The sequence below is a fragment of the Manis pentadactyla genome, chromosome 11, assembly GCF_030020395.1.
Source record: "Manis pentadactyla isolate mManPen7 chromosome 11, mManPen7.hap1, whole genome shotgun sequence".
NCBI classification, from domain to species: Eukaryota; Metazoa; Chordata; class Mammalia; order Pholidota; family Manidae; genus Manis; species Manis pentadactyla.
Window position 1 is genome coordinate 7,090,467 of NC_080029.1, and position 27,571 is coordinate 7,118,037.

The window sequence follows — 27,571 nt, forward strand, 5'->3', positions numbered from 1 at the left end:
AGGATGTAACTGACTTCCATCACCAGGCCCTTTGCTAAGAAACCTCTGCATTCCTCATGAGATTCTTTGGTCCACCAGATCCTTGCTCTCAGCCTGAGCACCCTAACTGAGTGCCACGGTGTAGACAGAACTGTGGGGGGCAGCCCCGAGGAAGGCGAAGCTGGGATGCTGGGCGCCACCAGAGACCTCCGAAGGCAGGTAAAGCTCTCGAGGGGTCTTCCTACTAAGCCTCTCTCTTTTCACTGGAATTCATTTCAAAAGGCATTGTGCAGCACTTGCTAAATGCTAAAGGGCGTGCCCCATACTGCAGTAACTACGATGGTCGTCATAAATATCTATTGGGTTAATGAATAGCGATGGGTTGATTAATCAATTGGTTTGTAATTTGTACATTCCACCCACTTATCTACTTTCCAAATTATGTAGATTTTCTATCAACTGGCAACACAGCTTGCCATTTATTTCTCTAGGCCCTCCTAAGAGGGCATACTCTCAGCTGTCTGTTGTCCATCTCTTGGAGAAATGATGGTTAAAGAAGACTTTGGGAAGCATATGTTACTGATCCACCCATGTAAATTGCCATGTTAAGTTCCTTTGTCAAGTTAATCCCTGGAAAGCTATTGACTTGGACCACTTTATCTAGCCCCTTGCCAAATCACCTCTGTTTTGTTTTGTTACATCTTTGCATTTTATTAGGAGTCATTAAGGAAGACAGTCATGCAAAATTTGGTATGCATTTCTTCTAAAGTTAGTGCATTGGACTTTGTCCATGATGCTAACCAGCTCTCCCCAGAGGGTTTGGTATGTGCCCTCTTTTCTTAAAAACAAAACAAAGATTAAAACACAAGTTTAGAATCAACCATAATTGCCCATTGCCTTGGCTGCCAGGAAACTCAGGGGCAATCTGGTACTCAGATTATAAAAGCCCCAGTGGTGAGTGATGCTATGTGTCCTCCTTTTCATGATATTGAACTTCTAGTCATTCACTGTTTACCTTATGGCGTGAGAGTCTCTCACCCTCTTTCCACAAAGGATGCCCAAAGAGGTGAATGAACTATGTTTAAAATGAAATACAGACAATATTGTCTTGTCTTCTCTGTGATCTTTGCATATGTGCTAATCCAATCTTTTTGGTCTAGACTCTAAATTTATGCAGAAGAGGAGATTTTGTTTCTACTTCCTGCAATTTTTAGGGCAATGATGAGCTTGCAGTGCAAGCTTAATGAATGTTATTAACAGCTGAACGTTTAACAGCCACCGATGGCCACCAGGCTTTGGCCATACTTCCCCTGGGCATCCATATTCCTGCTCTACCCCACCACCCTGCTTTTGTCCTCATTCCACAGGTGAAGGAAATACTCTAGGAGAATTGGTCCTTTCTTTTCCTCTGTGCTAGTGCAGGCAATGAATAAGGCTCTTGGGAGGTTGAGACCATGCTTGTTTCACCTCGCTGGCCCCTCTACCTAGTTTATTGCTTGACACAGAGTAAGTGCTCAATTAATACTTGTTGAAAGCTTTGTTCTGTCTGAAGGTGAGGGTAATGATAACCTGCCACCTTCTGCCTGTGTCATAGAGGATCTATTTTTGAATCTGATGTTAGTTTAGGACTGTTCATTCTTTGATGAAAAGGGATAACCCAAATTAATTTTCATGGGTAATAACAGTCATCATTGCATGTCTGACTTTCTCCCAGACACAGCCTGTGCTTACATTTTGCCTGGGCTATTTATGTGGTGCCCAGGGAGCAGGATTGCAGCTAACTTTCTGGCTGCTATCGCACCAGTGTGGGGAATTAAAATGGCTTGCTCTGGGAATGCCAGCTCGCTTCCTGGTAAATCCCTCTGGTGTGGTTTTAAAGTCTGTACTGGGAGGGTCTAGACTCCCTGGAATTCTGTTGCTCTGCATTCATTTGGTCTTCTCTCCCCTTAGTCCTCACCTCAGGATTGGTCTGGAACAAAAACAGGATGCAGATAGGTCACTGAGATGGCTCAGGAGCGGGCTCAGTGTTACATGGTGTTATCTAGACAGTCCCCCATGATGCCTGCAGTATTCCTGGGAGAACCACCCCCATTTTTACAAAGGAGAAGCTCAGAGAAATTAGTCACTTGCCCAAGATTTCATACTTGCTGGGGATAGAGCTGGGATTTAAAATCTCCATATTTGCTTGATTCCAAAACACACAATCTTCTTCCCACACCATGAAATGGGCACCTGTTTTCTCCTGCGGCCCCAGTGCCAGCCCCTTCTACAGAACTGCATCCCAGCCTGTATCACTGCCTCCACTCAGCATTACCATAGTAGAGAAGGCAGGCGGGGGAAGAGCTCACTCATTTGTCCCTCCTCCTGCCGTCTGCACCTCCCTGCAGTGCCACCACTCCGTCCTGACCACTGGGATGAAGGAGACAGGAGTGTGTCTTCTGCAGCAACACTCAACATTTACTCAATGTGCAGGATGGCAGGGGACAGAGCTAAAGAAAATGTCACTTTTGCCCGTAAGGGTTTTATGACCTACTAGGTTGGGCTATATGGAACTGCCAACATTTGATGACTTTTGGCAACTCCATAAGTTTCATTTTAACAGTAAAACAAAAGGAAAACAGTCATCATTTTGTGAGCATGCGCTCAAAAGTGCCCCATGACAGCTGACTCAGGTCCAGCGAGTAGATCACATTCTCAGTAGCCCAGGAGAATCCCTGCTGTGGACCCCAGATTCAGAGAGGTCACGTCACTGGCCCAGGTCCTGCCTTTAGGAGGTGCCAGAGCTGTGATCCTTATCTCCATCTCCTTGACTCTAAAACCTGTGCACATCACACCTGGAGCAGGGCTGGGCTCTGTTTATAAAGAGCAGATTCACCGGTGCTGGCAACTGCGGGCCCTAGAAGTCGGTGTCTGGTATCACTTTGAATACTAATGATCAAGGGTGTTAGTCAAAACATTTTAAAGTCATTAAGGCTCGGGCACCGATCAGTCAGAACTGACACTCACCTGTCAGAAATGGATGCTGGCTATAAACCAGTAGAAAGGCCTTACGGGGATGTGCAACCCTGCTGATGGCAGAGGGGTGGCCGTTGGTACAATTCTGGTTTTCTGTTTGTCACTGTTGGCAGGGTTCTCAGAATGGTCTGGATCATTGTTCAGCTGAATTCACTTTCTGCCCACCTGGCCCACACCACCGAGCACACTTCCTCACTGTCTGGCGTGGGGCTTGGTCAGGACCTGGCTTAGCTACGGGAAAGCCAGTGAACATGATGCAGTCGGACACCTTCAACGTGCTTTCTCTTCTCTGGATTTGTGTCTTTGTGTACTTGGGGCAGCCATTGTCCCTTCAGCCTGGGACCCAGAACAAACATACACTGAGCGGACATGAACACAGCCTGTAACCTAAAACCACATGCAGCAAATATGCAGCACGGAGCACAGCTGTCTAAATGGACCAAGTCTAGTTCCACAGAACCACAGTGAACCGGAGGCCAGAGGGCATGAGAACGAATACTTAGTGCTGTAAGCACTGAGCTGGGGAAGTTGGTTTGGAAGCATTATTGCTGCAGTTGTAGACTAAGGCAGGGCTGGGAAGCTTAGAGGGTAGGATTGCATAGCTCTTTGTTTGAACCTGGGGTTCTGCCACTTCTTGGCAGCGATCTTGAATCCCCTAACTTTAGACTTCCCATATAGCAAATGTTTACATTTCTTTATTTTTTCTTGTAGGACACTTGCTTTGAGCAAGCATTTCAAACAAGGTGGCCATGATGTGTTCATATATAACGGTGTCAGCAACTAATGCAAAATGCTCTAACAGGAAGGTGACTATAGACATGTATGGCTGCTCCCCTGGAACTGAGCACTCTTAGCTCCTCTGGACCTCATGAAAGACACGGTTTCATACCACCACCCTCCCTCATGATGACTTCATTGAGCACCAGTGAGGAAAGGTAAGAAACACAGCAGCAGCACAGAAAACATTAGTGCAAAGCTCTAAGCCAGCATTTTGGACAAATCTATCTGGGTGGTGTTATAAACAATAATATACAACAATAAATAATAATATCAGCAACCATCACAGCTGCTTCTGTTTTGTGAGTACCTCCGTGGCCCAGACACTGTGCATGCATTATCGCACCTATTCTACAATCATACCGTTTTCAAATGTGGAAGACAAGACTCAGAGAGGTTGACTGATTTGCACAAGACCACACAGCTTGCAGGCAGCAGAATAAGGGTAGAATCCCAATCTGATTTCATCTCTTTCCCAAAGCACATGAAATACCTTTGTTATGGACTAAGATTTGTGTCCCCCCAAAATTCATATACTAAAGCCCTATCTCCCAGTGTGGCTATAATTATGATGGGCCTCTAAATAAGAAATTAAGGCTAAGGAAGATCCTATAGAATCAGGGCCCTTATAAGCAGAGGCTCCAGAGAGCTTGCTCTCTTTCCTCCTCTCTCTGTCTTTCTCCTTACGCATGCACACAAGGAAGGTCCACTTGAGGACACAGAGAGACGGTGGTCATCTACAAGCCAGGCAGAGAGCTCCCAACAGAAAGTGAGTTGGCCAGAACCATGATCCTATCCTAGAAACCAAAGCTATTAGAAAATAAATACCTGCTGCTAAGTCACCCAGTCTGCTGTACTTCGTTATAGCAGCCTGAGCAGACTAAGACAGCCTTAAATACATGAAATACATACATTCACTCACATGCTCCCCCACCCCCACCCGGCCAAAGGGACAGGAGGGTCAGGGTGTTGTAGCGCCCCAACACACCCCTGGCAATGGCATGCAGGTGGCCATCAGCAACCTGTCAGAAATCAGGCCTGACCTCAGCGTTTCCCCTTCTGCTCCAGGAAGGGCATTACCAGAATACAGATTGCTTTACTTTTATAGAAATTACCAGCTTCTTCTTGTACAAATACTAGTGACGAGCAGTGGCATTCTCCCCCCAGAGCCTGGTTAGGACCTTGGAGACCACTAGAGCCAACCTGGGCTCCAGGCCGCACTGCCATCTGGGCTGCCCTGGTGCAGCAAGAACCAGTTTCCTCATTTCCAGGGGAAACATTCCTCACTGGGGGCGGGGGGGTCTGTTTGCATTATCTGTGTGTGTGTGTGTGTGTGTGTGTGTGTGTGTGTGTGTGTGTGTGTGTGCGCGCGCGCGCGCGCGCGCGCGCGCACAGCATGTGTCCTTTCTTGTCTAAGGAAAGGAAACTCCCTGTAGCCTGTGAACCAGAGGGCCTGGGGGGCATGGCAGTGAGGGAGTGCACAGGATTGCAGGGAATGAAGCAGATGAAGGCCACCAGCCACCACTTCTCGGCCTTCACACCTGCTGAAAGACTCACTTTGGACCAGGAACTATCTCCAGCCCCTTTAACTGGCCCTGACCATCCCAATTGGCCAGCTGTCCTGTGTGTGAGACAATTAGAAAAGAAATGTTGTCCCAGTAAAACAGGATCTATTTTCACCCTAAATGGAAAAAAAAAAAGCGCTGTATCAAAGAATCAAAGAAGGACAAGGTTAGAGAACAAATGCTGCCTACTGCCCACAATGGGCTCTGGTTTTCTCCGAGAGGGACTGCCTGTTGTGCAAAGAATTGGTGATAAACAGGAGGAGCCAGCGTGCCTGCATGTTCGATGTCTTAGGGCAGCAGCATGTTTGAGGCGTGCAAAGGTTCTATTTATAAACTTTGTGCTCTCAGATGGGACAACCAGAGAGACTTCTTTCCTGGTATTTCAAGTGTTTCATTTCCTTTTTTACATGTCTTTCAAATTAAGGGCATGCATGCGCATGAATGCAGAGGCCCGGATCAAACCCTGTTCGCCTTCGGCTTACAGCACGTCAGCCTAACTGGACTCGGTTGTCTGCAAAGCAGAGGCGGTCTTTGCCACGCAGGAGAGGAGAGGCCAGGCGGGAATGGAGAATGCCAAGAAGAACCAGCCAGCGCTGTCGTTGTTTGCCAGCTGACCCTCTGAGAGGCTTCTGTGATGTCACACATATTCCCAGCAACACAGATTCGGTGCTGGGGGCTGACGGGTTAACACCGTACACATGTGACGTTAAAACCCACAGAGACTGTCTGTGCGGTCAGAGCTGTTTCAAGAGCTTGCAGATGAAGGAACCAACATGAAGGGCTTTGAAATCATGTGCCCAGTGCCACAGGGCAGGGCCAGAGCTGGAGCCCAGGACGACTGGACCCAAGATTTGAATTTCTCACCCTTCTCCTCCCACAAAATCACCCAGGGGCTGAGCACAGGGAGAAGAATGGTTCTAAGTGAAAGAAGCTGAGGGTGTTGATGGTGGCAAGAGATTTAGAAAAAAAACTAAAGGAGCAGCAGTAATTATTTGACCGTGAAAGACACCCAGAGGTAAAACAGAGAAGCAGATAAAGGGACACGAATATTAAAGCAACATTGAATATTAAAGTGACTGCTTTTTAGGGTAGAGGAGCCAGCCTCCTGGTTCTGCGGGACGGCGAGGCTATCACCGAGAAGGGGAGGTGCGGGCGGCTTTACCAGCACCTCCTGACACCCGCCCCCTGCAGGTTCCGGCTGCGCGAGGCTGAGCAGCTGCCAAGAACGCCCCCTTCTGGTGATGCTCCCGAAGCCCAGCGGCCGGAGACTCGCGTTTCCCAAATCCTGGGTAGAGTCTCCATCAGACATAGTTTAACTTACACGACGATCACTACCCTCTCTTTTCCTCTCCAGCCCCGAACTAACGATAGGTAAATTATTTTAATAAGGTAAGATACCCCCTTGTATAGAGGTTGCCTCCTCTTTGTTTTTTTAACCCCGAATAATGCTCTCTATGTCATCTGTATATTTATGATAGCTCAAAGACATGGGTGTGTGGATCTAATTAAAAATGTGAAAGGGTTTAGCAGCCTGCTGCTTCCTTGCAACTCTCTGGTTGCCAAATCTTGGCAGCCGTGTTGAAACGGAGCCAAGTGTTTAGTGTTCAGCTGAACTGCTGCCAGCCGGAGCGCTGCATTGTGGGACCGGAGAGCCCGGAGGAGCTGCATTAAAACGAGCCTGCACAGGGCCGGGCAGTGCGCGGGACCTGGGACCCCGCGGCCCCTGTGCAAAGCAGCGGCAAAGGAAGGCGGCGCGTTCTCGCCCTTTGCCTGGGCCCGGCCCCAGCTCTTTCCCAAAGCAAGGCAGGGTGAGTTAGGCCGGCGAGGAGGTCACTCAGGGCTTCAGGGTTCTGGGTGGGACATGTTCCCAGCAGCTTGTGCTGTAATTTAGCTGAAATTGGGCCCCTTCAGAGGAGGAGTTCTCGACTTCCTTTTGGCGGCGAGGGCCTGAGCTGACAGCTGCTAGGGGTGCATGTCTATTGCGTTGCAGGCGTCTCTGCTGTAAACCTGAGCCTGTCCCGATGTCTCATCCCTCGTTCCGTGCCTTCTCTCTGAAGAAGCAGCGACCAGCCCAGGCTTTCCCAAACCTTATTGTGCACACGTGGCTTGGGGAATCTTGTAACAAGGAAGGTTTCTGACCCAACAGGGAAAGGGGAGAGTTTATTTTGCCAAGATCAGAATTTACCAGAACTGCTTAGGTGCTTAGGGATGAACTCAGACTCCAGCGTTCACGGAGGCAAGGTTGGTGGCTCTGGAAAAGTACATCTAGGCGATTCAGAGTCAGAGGGAATATGGGGTGGTGGGGGGTGGCGATGCAAAGAGCTCACAATTCTACACAGTATGTTAACAAGATAAGTGAAACTACAACACATCAAAGGCACGGGTTACTTTTTATTTCCTCAAAATGTGCCAGCCCTAAACAAATGTAAGAGGGAAAAATGATCTTCATTCTGTACAGAAGCACTCCCCTGCAGAGGGAAAATTCAGCTCTGAAAAGATCTGCTAAGGTATTTGGGGGCGAGTGATACATTTTCTTTGGGGCTAGGATAAACGACCGGGAAGATTTTGCCATTAAGTTTTATATCTTGGGTATTGTTGATTTTTCATGATAATGTTGTATTTCTTTTGCAACTGATAAAAGATAAATAAAAGAGGAAGAAAAAAGCAGGACTGAGTGTGTGGGGTGTGTGACAATGAACTGTCCCCCATTGTGGCGGACGGAGCACGGACTTAGCAGTCACCGCAGGCCTGGGATGGGGTCTGAGCTTGGGTGCTGCTCCTGGGAAGGACAGCTGACGTTGCCGGGCCCTGCAGCTCCCCCTGCACAAGCGCCACCGGCGCCTTCGGTGAAGGAGGTGCTGCAGGTGCAAAGATACAAATGTGAAGGGGCTCAGGTCTCAGGCCCAGGGCCCTGATGGGTTATTGCAAACCCAGGTTCCCACCCCCATGGGGCCAGGGCACTAGCCCAGATAGAATTTCACCCCAGCAGACGGCTTTGAAGCACAAATACATTCTCAAACCTCTAGATGGGAGCTAATCACTTCGGAAGTCACGGAGCCACCTTTCACGGTATCAGAGGAGCCTGAAAAAAAATGAGGCCCTGGGGAATGACAGAGAATTTTCTTCCTCTGCGAATGACAAATTTAGACACATGAAAAGTTTTAAATGGCATGCCAAATAAATCTATAGCCGTCATCATTTAGGCAGGCACTTTTATTATGAAACAATGAAATGCATGGAGTTGGTAGGTGGGGGAGGTGCAGGTCTTGAGACCCCTGTGCATTTAGGGGACTGGTGCCTCTGAATGCCCTGAGTCAGCATAGAATGGTGCTCATTTTATGGTTTGGATAATGCAAAACTCGCTGAGTCTATCACAGACAGAGGGGCCGTTTGCCCCGAAGAATGCTAGGATCCTTCCAGGAAGATTCCCCTCCAAGAGACTTTATCGAAAATCACTCCTAATATGTGGGCAGGTGATTGTCTCAACCACTGAGGGAAGTTGCTCAAGGTAAACATCAAATTAATTAAAGAAAACCTCTCTCTCCACCCCAACCCTGAAAATGCCCCACAATTGAGAAACACCCATAGACACACACATACTTTTAAAAATGCTTCCAGGCGACTGGGTGCTCCGGCCCAGCTGCCTCTGTTAACGTCGACACACCTGACCCAGCACCCTTCCTTCCATGTCTGCGTGTCCACAACCCCTCCACTCTTTTAAGCAACATTTGCTCCGACTTAATATTCTGGTGCTTTGGGGAACAATGTTTAAAAATAAACCGTTTTGGCACATTGTCAAAGTCTTGTCTAAATTTCTTCATGACAGCCACCCTAAGTGAGATTTTTTAAAAGCCAAAGGGAGTTGGGGGAGGGGAGAAAAGGAGTCCCCACTGAGTTATATCTGCAGATAATGTCAAATGAGAATGTATGGCTCTATTCCCCTCCCCTTTCCCAGGTCTCTCCGCTGAAGGCGGCCATCCTCCCCACACCCCTGACTCAGGCTGCCTGTCTCCCTTTCGTCCTCTCCACAGAGCCTAGCACCTGGGTCAGGGGGCAAAGCTCTTAAGTCCCAGGATGCCCGGACCATAGCCCCAGCTGGCCACTAGAGAAAGAAGGGCCAGGCAGGGAAGGGGCCCTGGGCAGGTGCTGAAATGTTGTTCCTGGCCCCCCCTAGTCATCACTGCAAAACAACCCTGTCTGTCCCCTTCCTACCAACAACCTGCTCTCTTTGGTCCGTTGCTAAGAGACCAGCCTGTTGTTTACAAGATCCTCAGTGGCATAGACTTCCATAATTTATAATTTATTATCTTAGTGTCAAAACTTGTGTTGGTTTTTATTTTATTTCACCATAGATCCAATAATTGTTAGAAACAACAAAGGTCATTCATCTGCCGCTGGTGCTGCTCCGATAGCATCCCCGGCCGCCCCTAAGTTTAGGCGCCGAGGAAGAAAAAGCTATTATAAACTGAAGATGAATATCATTTTTTGTCCATTAACTTCACGCATTATATGACTGCTCAGGTCAATGGATTCCCTCAAGATTTGCTCAGTATTGAAAACATGTTTCTGTCCAACCCAGAAGGAAATGAATCGAAATGATTTCAATTATCACAAGAAAGGAACTGAATCTTCTTGCTGTACACTTCAACACCCAATAGTTCAAATCGCCAGTCTTCTCCCCACAAAGTTCAGGGCCATGGGTGTTTAACCAGAGCTAGAAATGACTCCTGAGCCATTGTCGGGCTTTGTGGGAGAGTGTCCTGGACTCAGAGCAGTCAGTCAATTCAATAAGGAAGAGACGATACAGAAGAAAGGAGAGTCACTTAAGTAAAAGAGCTCTGTTGCAACACACTCACTTAAAATAAGAAGAGAAATGGCGCAAGTGTTATAATCATGATCTTTGCTAACATTTATTGTGCCAGGCACAGGCTGAGTGCCTCACCTGGGTTTATTTATATAAAGCTCCTGACAAACCTATGAGGAAAATTCTAGGATTAGCCCCATTTTATAGACAATGAAATCAGAGCTTTTGACCTTAGATAAATGGCAGGACTAAGACCAGGCTAAGTAACGATGGAGTCATTATTCTCATAGAAATTAAAAAGAAAAATCAGTCTGGGCTTCACAGTTTATTGTTTAAGAAGAATCCACAGACATATGTCAAAGCAGAGAAATGAACATAGGTCAAAAATTGTATCACCACATTATCTTTCTTTGAAGAGTCTTCAGAATCTCTCTAGAAACCACAGGGCATGAGAAATTTCTAAAAGGGAATTTTATTTTCCCCATCAGAGGATCTGGCAAATTTGAATGGCATTTTACTGGGAATTAGATTTGTTGTTTTCCAGAAAGCAGTTATGGCAATGATCCATACTCGCATTTTTCACTGTTTAACTCCTGCCCACTCCCTACCAGGATTTCTTACCAGGCAAAGATGGGCGGGGCCCTCTCTGGTTGGAGCTGGCAGCCTCTTTCTGACAGTGGTGATGAAAAGAGATAAATAAACAAGCTCTAAACCACTGACCATCAAAGAAACAGGATGACTTAACTGTTTCTCTCACCAATTTGTTTCCTTCCCTAAGCAGGGAGTTACTCCTGTTTGAAAGTGCAGACTCATTGACTGGAACTCACAGATACACCCTAAGAGAAGGGGGGTGAATATCCCTCAGTTTACTTTCTGAGATTACTTCTCTAAGACTGGAATCTTCCTGAGGGTGCAAACGAGGTCCTATTCATCTTGGTGGCTGTATGATGTATGTGCACATCACGTTGGGTTAGGAATCAGAAGTTGTGGGTTCAAATCTCTAAGTTCTGCCACTTAGCAAGGCCTATCAACCGAGGTAGATCTGTCAAACTCTTAGATTCCTAGTTTCTACACAAAGAAGGATGATAATACCACCTTCTTCACAAGGAACTGACTATTCAAATTAAACAATGGATGCAACAGGAAACTGGGGAGAAGAAACCATACAAAGGTGGTTAACATCATCACTAGAACCCCAGGGCCGGGTAAAGAGCCTGACAGAGAGTCGCCTCTCATGGCTGCGTGTGCAGCTGTGAGCATGTCACCAGCATTACGGGCACCAATACCGCTAACCATCAGGGAGCCAGAGATGGAAGACTTCGCTTTTCCCCTCAGTATCTCATGCTGTTTGTTACAGGGGAGGTAAACATGTAAGTGATTCTTCAGAAGTGTACGCTTACTACCACAGAGACCCAGATTGAGATGTGACCTTGGAAAACTAAGTCTTCAAGCCTCATTTTCCTTATCTGTAATATAGGGATATAATTGCCTCATCATCTGGAGAATGGAGAGGCTGTTGCATGCCATCTGTCATCCAGGACATGCTCGGTAAATATGAAGGGATAGGAGGTAAGGAATGTCCATGGCCCCATCTCAACTGCTACCTCTCTTCCGGCTTTTTAGGGAGGCTTCTATAAGAAGAGGTGATTATTCATTGAAAACAAAAAAAAAATGATTAGAACACAGCCTCACCAGCCACCTAGATGGGGTTTTCATCAATGTCAGCAGGGACGGACCCTCACACTGGTCATGCACCTGATCCCCCCCGCCTCCCTCCACGGACTTTTAGCCTCTCTTTTGGCCCAGAGCAATTCAGCAAGTCAAGAAGTGGTAAGGTCAGCCAACTGCTTTGCCAGGATAATGCTCAATTCTAAGCGATCAATGAAGGAAGAGACTGCCGGTGTCAAGAAGGAAAAACCCTCTTGAGAACCACAATGGGTTGGGCTAGAAATTCAACTCAGCCCATTTTAAACTCTGACCATGGGCAAGTTACTTAACCTTTCTGAGGGTGGCTTCATAGCATCAGCATTCACACTGACTGATCGCAGGGTTGACACTCCTAGAACACAGGAGATGTTCAGTAAAAGGCAGTTGCCCGCCCCCTTCCAAGGACTCTGAAAGGCTGATGGTGTTGATGGAGGTTGGCCATGGTCTGGGATCTCCGACCCAACCTGAGGGAGTCAAATAGAAATTCATCACTAGGATTCAATTATCCCTTTTATCTCCTCTTAATTGCTGGCATCTAGTCAATACTACTGGCCAGTAGTTTTTTGTCTGATTGTGTTTTCTTTTTTTTATGGAAATAGCTAAATGGGTGGCAATTGTCAGACGGAAGTTCATCCTAACTGAACTATTATCTTCCAGTCTCTAAAACTGCCTGCTTCTTCCTTTTCAGAAAAGCAGAATCTTCCATCTTGATGCCACAGACAAACACGAGGACATCACTGTTGATTCCCAGCTCCAGGCAGCCCCCGCCTCTGCGTCTCCTGCACTAATATCCAAAGCCTATTGATTCTCTTTCCTAAAAACAGTTCCTCTCCCAACAGTTCTGTGGTTTGCAGGGCAGTTACTTCTAAGCCTATGACTCGAAACCAGGGTGACACATAGTTCTCATCCTTTTATAAACCTCCAAGGGTCCCCATCTTTAGCAAGAGAAAACTCAAGCCCCTTCACACATGGTCCTGCTCCAAATCCCCACGTGTCCCACATCCTCTCAGACACCCCTTGACCTCAAACCCTTTGGACATGCAATAGGCAATTGCTTCTCGTTCTTCAGACACGTCATCCTGGGTAATGAGTCTGACCTCACACGTTCCATCCCTCATGACTGACACAACTCCTTCTTTCCCAGAAAATTTCTGTTCAGCCTTTAAGACAAAACCCACATGTCACTTTCTCTTACAAGTCTTCCTGGCTTCTCTGGACAGTTAAATGAGCAACATTTGTCTTAATTCACTTCCACATCAACAAAGCCTGACCCATAATAGCATCTCAACACCTATGCCACTGGGTCTTGGTTTCCTTCTTGCCTCTCCAGGTGTTCTTCTCATTCTCCTTTCCAGGGTCTTCTTCCTCTACCAGCCTTCAGCTTTTGATGTTCCTCAAGGTGGGCCATATAGTTTTTAAAAATATCAGAACGATACATCTTTACATTGTACCATGGTGATCCATCTGCTCTGCAGGCTGCACTGTCCACTCGTGTGCAGGTGACTCCCAGAGCTGCATGTCCAGTCCTGCCCTTCACACCCCAGACCTTCCCATTCACGTATGTGATGGCTGTCTTGATACTTGGATATTTCAGAGAGCCCTCAGACTCAGAGAGTTCCAAACTTTCATTTCCCTACACACCCCTAAATCCTTATTAAACCTCAGTATCCTCCCATTAACGGCATCGCCATATGTTCAGTGTCCAAATGAAAAACCTAGACATCTCAACTGATTCCTCCCTGAACATAATCCCCCCGTCTGATTAAGCAATGAAGCCTCTGAATGTTTCCTTTATCATAGTTTTCAAATCTGTTCAAGTCCTCCAATCCACCACCATTCTACCTCACTCTGTTAGTCAGTGCTGCCATTGTCTCTTTTCTGTACTTCGGCAAAAAGTTCCTAATATCTCCTTGCCTCTAGCATTTTACTTCTCAATTCATTCTCCACCAAATAGCTAGGATAATCTCTCTAAAATACAAATTTTGTCAAGTCACTAGTCTATTTGAGATTTTCCAGTGATTCCCCAGCTAGTTTGGGTATAATGTTCGTAATCCTCTGCATGGTTCACAGAGATCTTGGCCTGGGATCTAAATAACTCTTGGTTTCCATGTCTTGCATCCCTGGGACTTGAGTCATATTGGACCCCTCTTAATTCTGCACTGTGATCTTCTCTCTCTGAGTCTCAGCTTTCTCGTATGCTGCCTTCTTCCCAACCTCATCTAACTCCTATTCAACCTGCAGAACATCAGAAAGGTCACTTCTTAGAGACTCCCTTCTCCTTTGTCTGATTCAATTCCCTGTGCCATGAATGAATGTGTGAAATACATGGAAATATGTATTTTTGAACAAATTATTAATGGCCTCCTTTTTTCTTGAGATCAACTACAGGATTAACTTGGCAGAACTTTGCCTCAAGAAACGGTTTTATTCTCCACCAGTCTGGTTTCTGGGTCTCTCGTCTTGGATATCCCTGAGTTCACATTTTCATAAACGTACTCGTGTTTTCTTTGAGGTTTATGGTGGTACTTCTATCAAAGAGACAGTCTGTACCCTACAACGGCTGTGAGAAACTTAAGGTTCTGTTTCTATTTCCAAGGCTCTGTTTGTAGCATGCACACATGATTGTTCAACATGAACAGAACTTTTTATTTTATATCACATTGTCATCATAAGCAATGATGTATTAATTATATATCCCAGAAGAACTTTTAAGCTATTCTTTTACTGACCACACATTTCCTCCCTTCCAAATGCATTTTTGACAGTTTCTAAGAGTAGATTTTGATAGGTCCACCAACTCTGAGCTCTTCTTAAGAAAATAATTTTCCTTTTTTTTTTGTTTTTGTTTTGAGCAGTATTTCTGCCAAGCAACCTGTATTTTAGCGTCGTCCTACAGTTGTTCCTGTTTTTGCAATTCTAGACCCTTGTGTCAGAGAGAGCAAATCCTTTAGCCCTTTGATCTTCCTGATCCTTCAATTATCTTTCTGGTCTCCTTCTGTTATCATTCAGGGTAAGTACATACGGTCAGTCTTTGTATCATCCATGCAAGGTAACCTCACTCTTCTTTTAATCATTTTTCGAGCTCTTGGTTGAATTCCTTCCAATCTGCAGGTATCTTTCTCATACCATGTGGCCCAAATCTGCACAACTTAGCCCAGGTGCAGTCTCCACAGAGCTGCAAAGCCACAAAATATCCCCTTTTGGCTCAGCAACTCACAGCCTGTCTCCCTCCCCCAGAAGGCACAATGACCCGGACAGTGCTGTCACCTTCAGTTTAGCTTGTTCAGCTTAAATCCCATTGTGCTTTCAAGCTAGTAAATTACATTGAAACTTGAGCGCCAACTGTTGGTCACTGTCTTCTTGGGCTTTCTGCCCATGTTTCCGCTTTACTTGAAAGCGTTGTGTTGTCCACAGTTATTTTGATCTTCATGTTTGAACGTTCTATAGTCAACACCTTTTGATTTAAAAATTACAGGAAGCTCAACCATCCCTGCGCCTTCCTGACAGGCTCTTTGAAACACCTTGAACTGGACATGAGGGAAACACGATACCTTGTTACACAATTATACTTCTTAAATGTGGACAAAGGATGAGAAAAGCATCTGCGACATCCTCCACCAAGACAACACCACTTTTCCCTCCCTCACTCAGACCCTGTGGGTGTCTTTCCTTCCACATTGCACTGGGTTTTCAATGAAAATTTTTAGATAAATGCAGTTATATGTGCTTTTAAAATAAAACTTGACAACATAGGGGCTTGTGTACCATAGTAAAATGAGCATGGAATTTGATGTTAGGTTGGCTGGGTCCCCTCCCTCTCCTGTGGCTTTACTGGGCTTACTGTTGGCCATTCCCTTATGCCTTAGCTTCTCCATCTGTCCAATGGGTAGACAATACACCTCCAGCCTTTTATCAGAAAAAAATGAAAAGGACTGCAGAAGTTTTCTGTAAACTCTAATATGCTACATAAACAAATCAGATTTTTCTCAGAAATCTACAAATGAAGGCCTCGTGACGAAGGTTTAGGACCTTTCATATACTGATGGAGAGGCAATTTCTAATCTGTTTAAATCGTTGAACTAAAAAATAGAGAGGTTATTTGGTTAAGAGAAAATGAGATTTCAAACATGCCATAGTTTTGTTTTTCTTATGGCAGGAGACCAAGCATTTGTAAAGAGTCATTCATGGAGAAGCATTCCCGCAGCCCGAGAGCATTGTGGGCAGACCCATTGTGTTCAGAATTTGTTGAATCAGAGGAATTCTACAGCAAGGTTAGTGCCCCCCAAGAGCTCATAGCGGAGTTGACGCTATCAAACAAGAGGGTCAAGGTAGAAATCAGAATACAGCTTTGTGTCCAGAATGCTCAGAGATGGAGTGGGAGGCATCACAGAACACTTCTTGGAGGAGGAGAGGTTCCATCTGGGTCATGGGTACATGGGCAGGCAGAGATAATAGCGAAGGACAGTCCTCTGTGAAACCCCTAGAGGCAACTGGGGGGTGGAGAAGGGTGTTCACAGAGAGACTGATTAACAGGTTAACAGGTAATAAAATTGGTTGGGCTTTGAAAGTCAAATATTGTAGCAAGCTTGAATTTGATATGTTGGAGAAATGAAGGCTAGGGAAGATTGGAGGGTGGGGATACCTAAAAAGTGTCACCTTGGGAATGCTTAAAGGCATTCTGCTTTTAAATTTAAATTCAAATTTATGTTAAATTAAATTTAAATGTAAATGTAAATAGATCACTGTGTCAGGACTTAGGCCCCTCATTACTAGAAAACACTCCTCTGCTTCTGTGCCTGCCTCACCCCTTGGCACCTTCCAGCCCCAGTAAGGGGCCGTCTCCTCCACCACCCTTAGCTCCCAGCCCGCAGCCAGCCGGGTCACCCAGAGTGGCCCGAGCGTGCCTCGCGGCAAGCAACCTTTACACCATCCTGTGGTTGACCATTTAATACCACCCTTATGGTCCTCCTCTTTCCCTTTTCAACTTTATTCTAACCTTATCATTTTGCACTCACTGACTTTTACCTGTTCTGTGCACCCTTTGGTACTCATGCCTCCTGTCATGAGGGGGAGTCTGTCCACCTGACTCTCGGGGAAACCCTTGCAGCCCTCTTCTCTGGTCACTAGGCTGAGGAGAGAGAGAGTCCCCCATCAGCTTCTTTACCCAGTGAGGTTGAAAAGCTGGAGGAGGCTGAGCCAGGAATTCCCCTGGTTTTAACGCAAAATATGGTCAGTTTAAATGGTCTAATTGTCCAGGCTAAATGGCTCTCCCCTGGGATAATTGAAAATGCTCTTTTAGCCTCTGGGTAACAATTCTGAGCCTCTGGTCCCCCTGGGTTCCTGGCGGGCGTATGGTGAGAGTCCATTAGCCACCTCACCTCCTGCCCTTCCTGGTCTCACCTGGACCCGGGCCTCCTGGTCTCAGGAGGTCCATGTTTTCCTCTCTACAAACTCCAGCAGTAGATGCAGAGGTTAAAGCTATTGCCTGTCTTAATCCGCTGACGTTTGCCTGTAACAGGACATGAGGGGGATTTGGGGGGACTACTCCAAAGGAAAGAAACGAATAAACAATAAAGTGGTGCAATGGAATGGGGGAAAGACATCAGTGTTTAAGTATCAGACATGTTTGGCTTAGGATCTTGGCTAATCACATGACTGTGATTGTGGTGTGAGCGGTCAGGAGCTGAGATTGTCCTGTTGGTGAGGAATGGGCCTGCTAGCCCACTCCTTGCAGCCAGGCTGAGAGGGTCCAGACTGATGCGAATCGAACACCTGGTAAAGCACCTAAAAACGGTACCAACTACAGGAGTTGTCACACTACACGGTACAAGCGGCTTAAAGATTGAGGTTTCCCATCTTATGAGGGACCCACATCCATTAGAGGGGAAGATCCTATTTTCCATGAATGCTAGAAATGCACCTTCCTTCCCCTGCCCCTCCCCCCCAGGTGTTTATCATCTGAGGACTCCCAAGTCCCTTTTTTTTATGTCAAATATATACTGTGTAGGGAAAGAAAATCCACTGAAAAGGAATACATGAAGCTGCTCACAATGGTCACTCTTAGCAGTATTAAGCCATTTCCCTGGATGATAAAACAACAACCGGGTAAGTGAACCAACGCCTGGCAGATTGTTATCCTAGAAGGGTGGCAGTAAAACTTACTCCTCCTTTTGTCAATGTCTCTTCAATTTAAAGAAGGAACTGCAGCTCCTAAGAACTGGATACGCTCATTGGTTAACCCACAGTCAGACAGCATTTGATACCGAGGGGTGCCATCGCCTTCCTATTACAATTTGCTCCAAGCTGTAGGTGCCTCATCACTTTCAATACAGAAATTAGGTAACTACAGCCAGAAGTATTCATTAAAATTTGGAAGTACCTAAATAAAAGGGTGCACTACTATCTAGTCATTAAAATTCTACACATAAAATGTGAAAAGAAAAAAACAAAACAAAATCCACACTGTTCCTGTTATCTTCCTCCATCACCACCCCCACACACTTTCTTTTCCTTATGAGTCAGACACGACCTCCCCAGGGAATAGTTATTTCTTACCTCTAGGAACAAGGCAGGTTGTGGGGGAACCAAGCGTCCACCTGGGAGAAGGTCACAGTCCCTGAAGCAGAAGGTGTGGTGGCAACACCTGTAATTTTCATCAGAGAACTAACTCGAAGCCTGTAGATCAGACACTGTTTACTGGGTAAGACAGAGGAGGGGGCACTCAGATCAACATTAAAGGACACTATACAATTCTCAAAAAGTGAAAAAAAAAAAAAAAGACCACAGTACAAATACAGCCCTTCAAGTACAGTGTGACCTTGTGTTAGTGCCTCTTGGAGCCTGGAGGAAAGAGATGGAGGAGGGCAGGGGCCAAGGCCTTGGTAACAAATTCTTAGTGAAGCAGGGGAAGCCAGGTGAATGGGCAGCTGCCTCTGGCTGGGTGGCTGCAGGGGGTCGGGCAAAGCAGGGAGATGGGAGAATTTCGACATCAGTAGAAAAACACGGGCCACATGAGCTTCCCTCGGACCAGCTGATTTCCCCCAGTGAATTCACCAGGGAAAAGGGATTTGCAGGCAAGATCTCATTACTCATTTTGTTTAAAACCCACCTGTGAACACAGCAAAGGAAATAGTCCCTGGGATTTGGGGAGGTTTGGCTGTGTGCTCAGGTGTAGACGGTCCTTAACCTAATCAGCTGCTTGACTATGGGGCTGCTGACAAAATATGAGTTTTCCCATGTAAAGTGACCATGGATGCAGATCGAAACCCACCATGAGGCCGATGGTGCCCCCCCACCCCCAGGTCAGCTTACAAAATTGATGCTGGTCATTAGCAAACAGATGATAGTGAATGACAAAGCAAAGTGTTATTTGGTAACCTATCGAAAGAGCATATAAACTGGGATTTATTTCTCCTCCTTGACTGTATTTACATACAGGGTCATGGACCTGTTGGGACGTTTTGTAAATTCAATGTGCTGACTCGACTCGTTAGCTGAACAGTTCGGAGGTCCTGGCTTCCAGTGAGGCTTCATCAAGAGGCTCAGTCACATCACCAAAGGCGCGGTTCTGGGTCTCCTCTTCCCACGCCCTTTTCTGCTGGTGCCACCGTCGGGCTCTCTGCCACAGTTTCTGGGAAACCCCTAGCTTTCCCATCACCAGAGCAAAACGGCTGGCCTAGCATTGCTCCGCGTTATCTTCCCATCCCTCCATCCACAGAAAAGTGAAGGTCTGCTTCAGTGGCTCTTCCTGGGAGCCAGTCCCGCAAGGGGCTACAGTGATCCTCACCTCTTGGTGTCCATACCCTTGGGAATTTCTCCTTGCATACGGGCTGGACTCAGTGACTTAATGATTGAGACTTCACGGGAGTAAGACCATGGTTACTTAGGAGGTATGACGACTTTCCTCCTGATCTGACACCCCTGGCTTTTCTCACTGTTTGTTCAGAATAAACACTGCCATGATGCCAGCTGCCCTGTGGAGTTGTCCATGTGACAAGAAACGGAGGACAGTCTCTGGCCAACAGCTCTTGAGGAGCATGCACACCAGCCTTGCACCACCCCATGAATGAGCCTGTAGTGGACTTTTCCCCAGCCAAGCCTTGGTGTGACTTCAGGCCTTGCCAGCACCTTGAGGGAAGCCTGTGAATATGACCCTGAGCCAGATGCCCGGCTACACCACACCAGGTTCCCGACCCGCAGAACCTGCGGGGTGATGCATGTTTTAGCCAGTAAGTTTGAGGGCAATCATTATGCAGCAATACATAGCTGCCCCACCCCCATGGAAGAGAAAGGATGCTTCTCTTTCCAAGTTCCAGCCCATGCATCCTTGATTCTCATTGGCTCTGAATGCTGTATGTATGTCTCCAAACCAGCTGTCACACTCAGAGATCATTTCTGAGACCTGGTTTTGTAATTAAAGGGAGCTGGCCTCCAGTTGTTTTACATCCTTGCTATGTTCTTGGGGCCAATCACCTGACTGCTCTGAATCTCACCTTGCTCATCTATACAGTGGTGTAGTGGGTTGAACTGCGTCCCCTAATGCCTAACCTTCAGTGTCTGTGAATGTGACCTTCTTTGGAAATAGGATCTTTGTGGATGTAATTAAGATAAGGATCTCTAAATAAATCATTCTGGATTTAGATTAGGCCCTAAATTCAATGGCTGGTCTCCTTGTAAGAGAAAGGAGATGGAAATAGAAATTTGAGACATACAGACACAGAGGAGACTGAGAGCAGAAAAGTTCACGTAAAGATGGAAACGGAGATTGGAGAACAGCTATAAGCCACGAAACTACAAGGCTTGCCGGCAGCCACCTGAAGCCAGGAGAGAAGCACGGAAAAAGTTCTTCCTCAGAGCCTCCAAAAGAAAGCAACCCTTCTAGCAGTATGATCTGAAGACTTCTGACCTCTAGGACTGCAATGGAATAAAGGTCTCTTGTTTTAAGCCACCCAGATGGTGGCACTCTTCCATGGCAGCCCTGGAAACTAATACAAATGGTTAATAATGACCTGCACTGCTGTGAGATTATGATGCAGAAGTCTATAGACTGACCTAACTATATAAATAACCTGGTACTGCCTATATTATCCACATCCCAATGGTATTAAAAGTGCCAAGGAGGAACTTCATTGGCCGAGGCTGGCTGAGCTTAGATCTGAAGCGTAGAGAGGTGGAATACCAAATTTGAAAGCAGCAAAATAGAAATGGAGAGAGCATGAGATACGGGGTCAGGTAGGAGAAAGAGAGAGGCAGAGAGGGACAGAGAGAGAACATGCAATTGCCCAGCACACCTAGGTTCTGATTTCAGTACTTTCAGTCTTCCTTTACTGATTCTTATACTGTCTGGCTCTGGGCTGTCCCAACAATCACTGGCACATCTAGTGAAATGAAATTACAGAACAGATTCGAAAAAGTTTACCTGGTCATGCTCTTTACCAACTGTTCTGGAAGAGTAGCACAGGAGGAAATCAAAGTTGAGAGTTTACATCAGATCCACACCTTCTTGGCAGTTAGTTAACAATAAATGTGGCCATTTTGCATTTGTTCTTAAATTCTTTAGACATTCCCTCTTGTTTTAAGGACAAAATCCAGGTTCCTGTGGTCTGGGGCACTTGCTCACCGGCCTCCATCCCTCCCTTCTGCTTTGGTTTCTGCAGCACAACATTGCCTGTCCTGGTGGAAGGAGGCTCTGTGTTTTCCCAGTATTGTGCCTCAAAGTTTTCTACTCTTGCCAACAACTGGAATTTTCTTTCCTCTTCACTGCCTTTTTACCCCTGCCTGTCTTTTTCTTCCTTTTGTTTTTTTTTTTCATCCCTCACCCCTCACCCCCTGCCTCCAGACTCTTGGCAACCACTGATCTTGATCTTTCCACTGTCTCCATCATTGTGCCCTTCCTAGAACATCATATAGTTGGATTCACAACCGTGTAGCCTTTTCACATTGGCTTCTTCCTTTTGATAACATGCATTTAAGGTTCCTCCTTGTCTTTTCATGGCTGGATAGCCCACTTATTTCTATTGCTGAGTAATATCCCATTGTATGGATGTGCCGCACTTCATTTATCCATTTACCTGTTGAAGGACATCTTGGTTTATTCTAACTTTTAGCAGTTGTCCATAAAGCTTCTATAAATATTTGTGTGCAGGATTTTATGTGGATAGAAGTTTTCCACTTTCTGTCTTTTAAAATTCAGCTCAAATGCCTAAAGGAAGTTCCAGGATGTGTGGCCCGGTTCCTTCATGCTGGGAACATACCCCTGCAGTGTGTTCCAGAGCTCCCCTGTACCTCTCTTCAACAATGGCACTTACATTGTGACTCTACATGCCAGCCACCACAATCAGACTGTGGGCTCCGAACTGGAGGGTCCCATCAGCTCAGTTCTAACCTAGACCTAATGGTTGAAATATATTTCTTGGCCGGAGCTTTGACCTGGGCTGTAATTCCCAGATTTCAGTCCAGCATTTTCTGTCTACTACCTTGGAAAAGCCAATCCTTGAAGGTTGGTGGTCCTAGTGATCGCTGCTGGAACATGCTTTCTGGGTCACAATCTAAGTGTGATTATTGATCCTTGGTTAAAAAAGCAGGATTACAGCACTTGATGGGTTCAGAAATTAGGGGAATAGAGAGAGCAGCACAAATCTTCTGCGAGGAATAAACACTGGTGTTAGTTGCCCAGAGAGCGAGTTAGCCTCTTAGGGTACTGGGAAGGATAGGGGAGCAGCAGAAAAGAAAACTAAAACTATTAAAAAAACTGAAGGCAGGAAAACCGTGTACAGATGCTGGGAATGTGGCACAAATTTGTCTCTGAGCTTCCAAACAGCCAAGCAAAGAAGGAAACTTAATGAATTATAATCTGTAATGGTCACCAGATTAAAGGAGAAAAAACTAATGCCCCAAAGAAGCTGTTCTATCCCCCTTATTGGGTTCAGATCTGTGTGTTTCCTCAGTGGGTCTTGATAAAGGGATCACTGCATCGGGACATAGCATCCTTACTCTAACAGCCACTAACTGGGGAGTGTGATTTTTCCTATTAATCTTAAATGCAGGCGGACGGGATGGTACTGCACAAAGCCTGTCTTCGGAAGCCTAGGCAGCCTCTATGTGGCCAAAGAGGTAAGAAATGCAAACATAAGCAAAACAGACCAACTCTGCTGAACCCTCAGCTCCACACCGGATTTGAAGGTGCCAGAAACTCTGTGACTACGTTGCAGCGCTGGGACTGAGCAGCAGGGGAATCTTGGCCAAGCCACCAGGGGGTCCACCTATCCAGTGCTGTCTGCGCCCTGGGCTCTGGAATAATCAAACACACGTGTGTAGAGCTCAACTAATCAGAGACTAAAATGAAGCTAGAGGTTTCCATACGTTGATTCACCTTACGGGCAAAAGTATGCGGCAGTGGGGGAGGGGGAGGGGCAGCAAGAGAGGGGTCCCTGCAGGACACTGCACGGAGCAAAAAGCTCAGAGGGAAAAGGAGAGTCCTTGGCATGGGCAGGGCTCTTTGCCAGCTGCATGTTTGTCTCTGTCTTGATATCATGTATCTTTATCTGTGAATCTATCTTCTATCAGTCTTTCTATGTATCTATCAACGATCTCTATTGTTTAATCAAGTACTAACAATACTAATTGGAGGTGGGTTCTTTCACAGATAAAGAGACCAAGCTCCAAGTGGTGAGGACCATGTAGCTCAGTGAAAGAATGAAACTGGCATCAGACTGATGCATGAAGTTCCCTAGCGTCCCCTGCTCCATCATTTTGCCTGTGCCACTTAAAATGCTGTCGCGTGTGGTGTGCCTTCGCTAGACGAGTGGTTCTCAGTCTTATTTTTTCCCTAGAGTGCAGGTCTCCCTCACTTTTTGAAAGCTTGTGTTAACGCCGCTTGGCTTTTACACAAGACCTACAGTAATACTTGTTTTCGCTGACCAAACAAAATCCGAAGAGCATTTCACGTGTATGAAAAAGACAGCAAAGAGCAAATGAGCACTCAGGACTGGTTTTGGCCCTAGTCGTTTACAGAGGCAGCATGCACCCTGGCAGCCCGGGCGGGGCCACCAAGCTCCGTCTCCAGGAAGCGCATCTCAGCGCCAAGGTCCCAGGAGCTTTTAACCGTGTCTGTGTGCTTCTGGACTTTATCTCCATTTATTTTGTGCCTCTGTTAGCAAGATGTGTCCAAAGGTCTCAGAAAACCAAACAGAGGTTAATTTTGGGGTCTGGGAATGCTCAAAAAATTTTCTATATAAATGAATGTTAATTTCTTTTTCACTTCATGCCATTTCTGCTCATGAAAGTTTTCATAGAAAAGCTCTACTTTCGGATAGCAGGGGAGACCTGTATTCAGGAGACTTTTTGACATTTTTTTTTCCCTAATCACACTCCATGAAATATTAATGCCACAGATGCACCGTGTATGTATTTCTGAACTGTCTGTGTACTTGTACTGTAAACATAGAAAGAGTGAGATTTCCCCATTCCCCCAAGAACCAATTTTAGCCTGTTTGGGGATGATAACACCTCCCCTTTGAAAATGCGTGCTCGGTCGCCAACACGTTCGGAACGCGTGGTCATTTAAGAACACTTAAAAAGCTTGCACATCTGAAATGATAATCCTGTGTCAGTCAGTTACCCTTAGAGATGCAGAAGGACCAGAGAGCCCAAGGAAGTGGAGCAAGCTCACAGAGACAGGAAAAGCAAGGCCATGCATGAACTTGAGCCCTGTGACTGCCCCTCAGTCCTCCCACCACAGCAGGCTGCTCAGAAAACGGATGGTATTTCCACGTGCCAGATCTGCCCCTGTACTTCCTAAAGTAATAGTACTTTGGGAGAAGCCAGAGTCTGCCCAGTAGCAATTGAAAGGCAGCACAGCTCCCCTGGCTCTCAACTCTTGCATGTTTATCTTTTGAGAAGCAGAATGTATGAGTTTCCCACGGCTACAGTGACAAATTAACATGAGTAGCTTGACGCGCATGCATGATCTTCCAGTTGTGGAGGTCAGAACTCCCAAGTCGGGTCTTACAGGGCTAACACCTCAGTGTGAGAAGGGCTGTGTCTTTCTGGAGGCCCCGGAGGAGAGTCTGTCCCTTGCCTCTTCCATTCTCTAGGCACAGAGACCTCCCTTGGTGTGCGCACCCCTCCTGGTAGCCGCATGGCTTCTTTCTGCTTCTTCCAAAACATGTCTATGCGACCCTCCACCCTGCTCACCTTCCAGGGGCCCCCTAGTGGTTACACAGAGCGAATTTCATTAGTCCAGGACCCGGGTCCATCTCTCCATCTCAGGGTCTTTAACTTCATCACATCTGCAAAGCCCCTTTTGCCATGTAAGTGACATACTCACAGGTCAGGCGCTTGGGATTCGGACATGTTTGGGACCATTATTCTGCTGACGATGCGGCTCAGAGCAGGCCTGGTGCGACCGACCCCTCTTGTTGCGCCTGAGATGCACAACTTTTCAGGCTGAAAGCTCCACCTCCTGAGAATCTCGAGTCCCAGGCACACTGGGACAGGGGGTCACCTGAAGGGTGTGACAGGATCTGGTCTCAGAAACACCCTTCCTGGAATGACTGCTGGCTTGTTAGCCCTTGTTAGCTCTCCAGTCCTGGTACTGTCAGTGCCTGCCTTGTACTTTCCAGCCTAGAACTGTCTAGCTGTTGGGAGTTCTTCAACTAACCATGTGTTTGCCCTTACCAGCCCTCTTCTCAGGGTTTCCTGCCCACCCTCTCCCTTCCAACAGCCAGCATCTGCTCACTTCAAGGCTGCTCAGCATACACCCTAGGCTCTACCCTTATCAAGCACTTACAGCACTTATCAAGACACAAATACAAGTCTGCTTCCTAGCTTATGGGGTAATATCTCTAATTCAAAGCCTAGGTTGTATTAATCTTTGTTGCCAGAGTGGATTGCATGGGTCCTTGGCACTTACATGTGATTCAAGAAATGTCTGCCGATCTGAACTGTAGGGAAGAATAGATACATGTCTGTCTGAGTGGATGATAAGAGAGGTGGATGGTAGATGAGTGGACAGGTGGACATAGGAATGAATAGCTAAGAATGATCAGTATATCGAGAGAGTGTCTTGGATCCTAACAGCATCTAGGCAAAGAGCAATGAACACTTAATTCGAGTCACTATTGTATGTTGGCCCAGACAGAGAGAAATGAAATGCAAAGCAAGGAAGATGAAAGGAATAAAAAAATAAATAGAAGCGAAAATGCACTGGGGTCCCAGCCTGGAGCACAGGCCCATAAATAGCTCTGGAACCCCAGGTGGGACGGTTTTGGAATCCCAGAGGAAGAGACATGTAGGCCAAGCACAGCCATGCTGTTTGTCCTTTTTAATTTTTCTTCCAGCCCAGACCCGCACCAGGAAGAGAATGTCTGTCATGCATTCAGTCTCAGAGTTCTGGGCTGATACTTATTAGCTCCAGAAAAAATCCACTTCTCTTTCTGTCCTTCTTCCATGCTGAGCAGACGTCTTGAATTGTTGGGGGGTGCTGTGAAGGTACCGAGTGTTTCTTAGCAGCATGCGCTTCTGACGCTCAGCCTTTTCCTGCGTCAGAAAGACCAAGGATTTGAGATCAGTGGGTTTAGTTGTCAGGTGGGTTCCCACCTCTCCCTGGTGCCATCTTGGAGAAAGACACGTGGGCATTTGATTTCCTACTTGCCCAGCTGAGAGTGAACTCAGACTCCTGAATGCTCAGGAGTAAATACCCACCCTTTCGCTATGAGCCCCTGCTTTAGCTACAGCCTCATCAGCGATGGTGAATTATTAGTGAAATATCTGAGAACTGGGGTCCTTTCGCATTGTCTAATTTTGTCAGGACAGCTGCCTGCGCATGTGAAGTGGGCACAGTCAGCGTAGGGGCCTCATCCATAGCCTGGTGGGCTCTGAGCTCCGGGTCTTCAAATACCACACTGGGTGTTTGGCAAGGGGAGAGTCTGCTGAATATCAACTTAGTGCGAACAAAGCTGGCATGTTTGGGCTTCTTACAGTTTATGGGGCTTTACTGGTGCACCCCCAAATCCAGCCCGGATGCCATGCAAGGAGCAACACCCAGCACTAACTCCATCCCACCCCAGCTGCATGCTTTTTGTAGATTTCCTCAGTTTCTCCATTGTTGCACTGAAATGACACGTGGACCAGGTTTTCACTAAGGGACTTTCCAGCTCTGTCATTCTAACACTCTGGCAGACCTAGCTTTGTTTAGGGTTGCTGTGAATTGCTTGGCACCCTAGCCTTTGCCTCATCTGACAGATAAGATCAGGAAGTAGAGTTCTTACACATCTGTAGTTAAGCATTAATGTAAATTGCCTGCCTGCATCCTGGCTTTGGTTGCTCTGTGGATCAAACCATGCCCCCCGTATGCACAGTAATGATAGGTTATGGCAGCCATATGTCCTGGCTTTCCTCGGACAGCCTTGATTTCAAATATTCTGTCCCATCAACCGACCTTGTGTCAGATCATCTCTCCCAATTTTTGATTCAGAAAATATGGTCACCATATGGCAAGTGATTCTCCACCGCTGTGGCATGGGAAGCTCATCTCCATCCTCCTGACGTGGCTCGGCCTTCCTCTCTCAGGCAGGCGAGTTCCCACTCTGGGCCCCACTCTGACTGCTGTATTGCCTTCATTCCAGCTCTTTCATGCCTGCCTCCTGCCTCGGTCACAAGCTCCATCAACGCAGGCCCAATATTTGCATCATCTCTACATTCCTAGCACCAGTTCTACAGAAGC

At 46.6% G+C, this 27,571-nt stretch overlaps 1 long non-coding RNA gene across 1 annotated transcript; it reads left to right on the plus strand.

The window, feature by feature from the left end:
- Window positions 1-6,630: 6,630 nt before the first annotated feature.
- On the plus strand, window positions 6,631-14,093 carry LOC130679641 (uncharacterized). The gene is made up of 3 exons (XR_008992693.1): window positions 6,631-7,144; window positions 11,618-11,709; window positions 12,536-14,093. It is a non-coding gene; the product is annotated as an uncharacterized LOC130679641 (long non-coding RNA).
- Window positions 14,094-27,571: the final 13,478 nt, after the last annotated feature.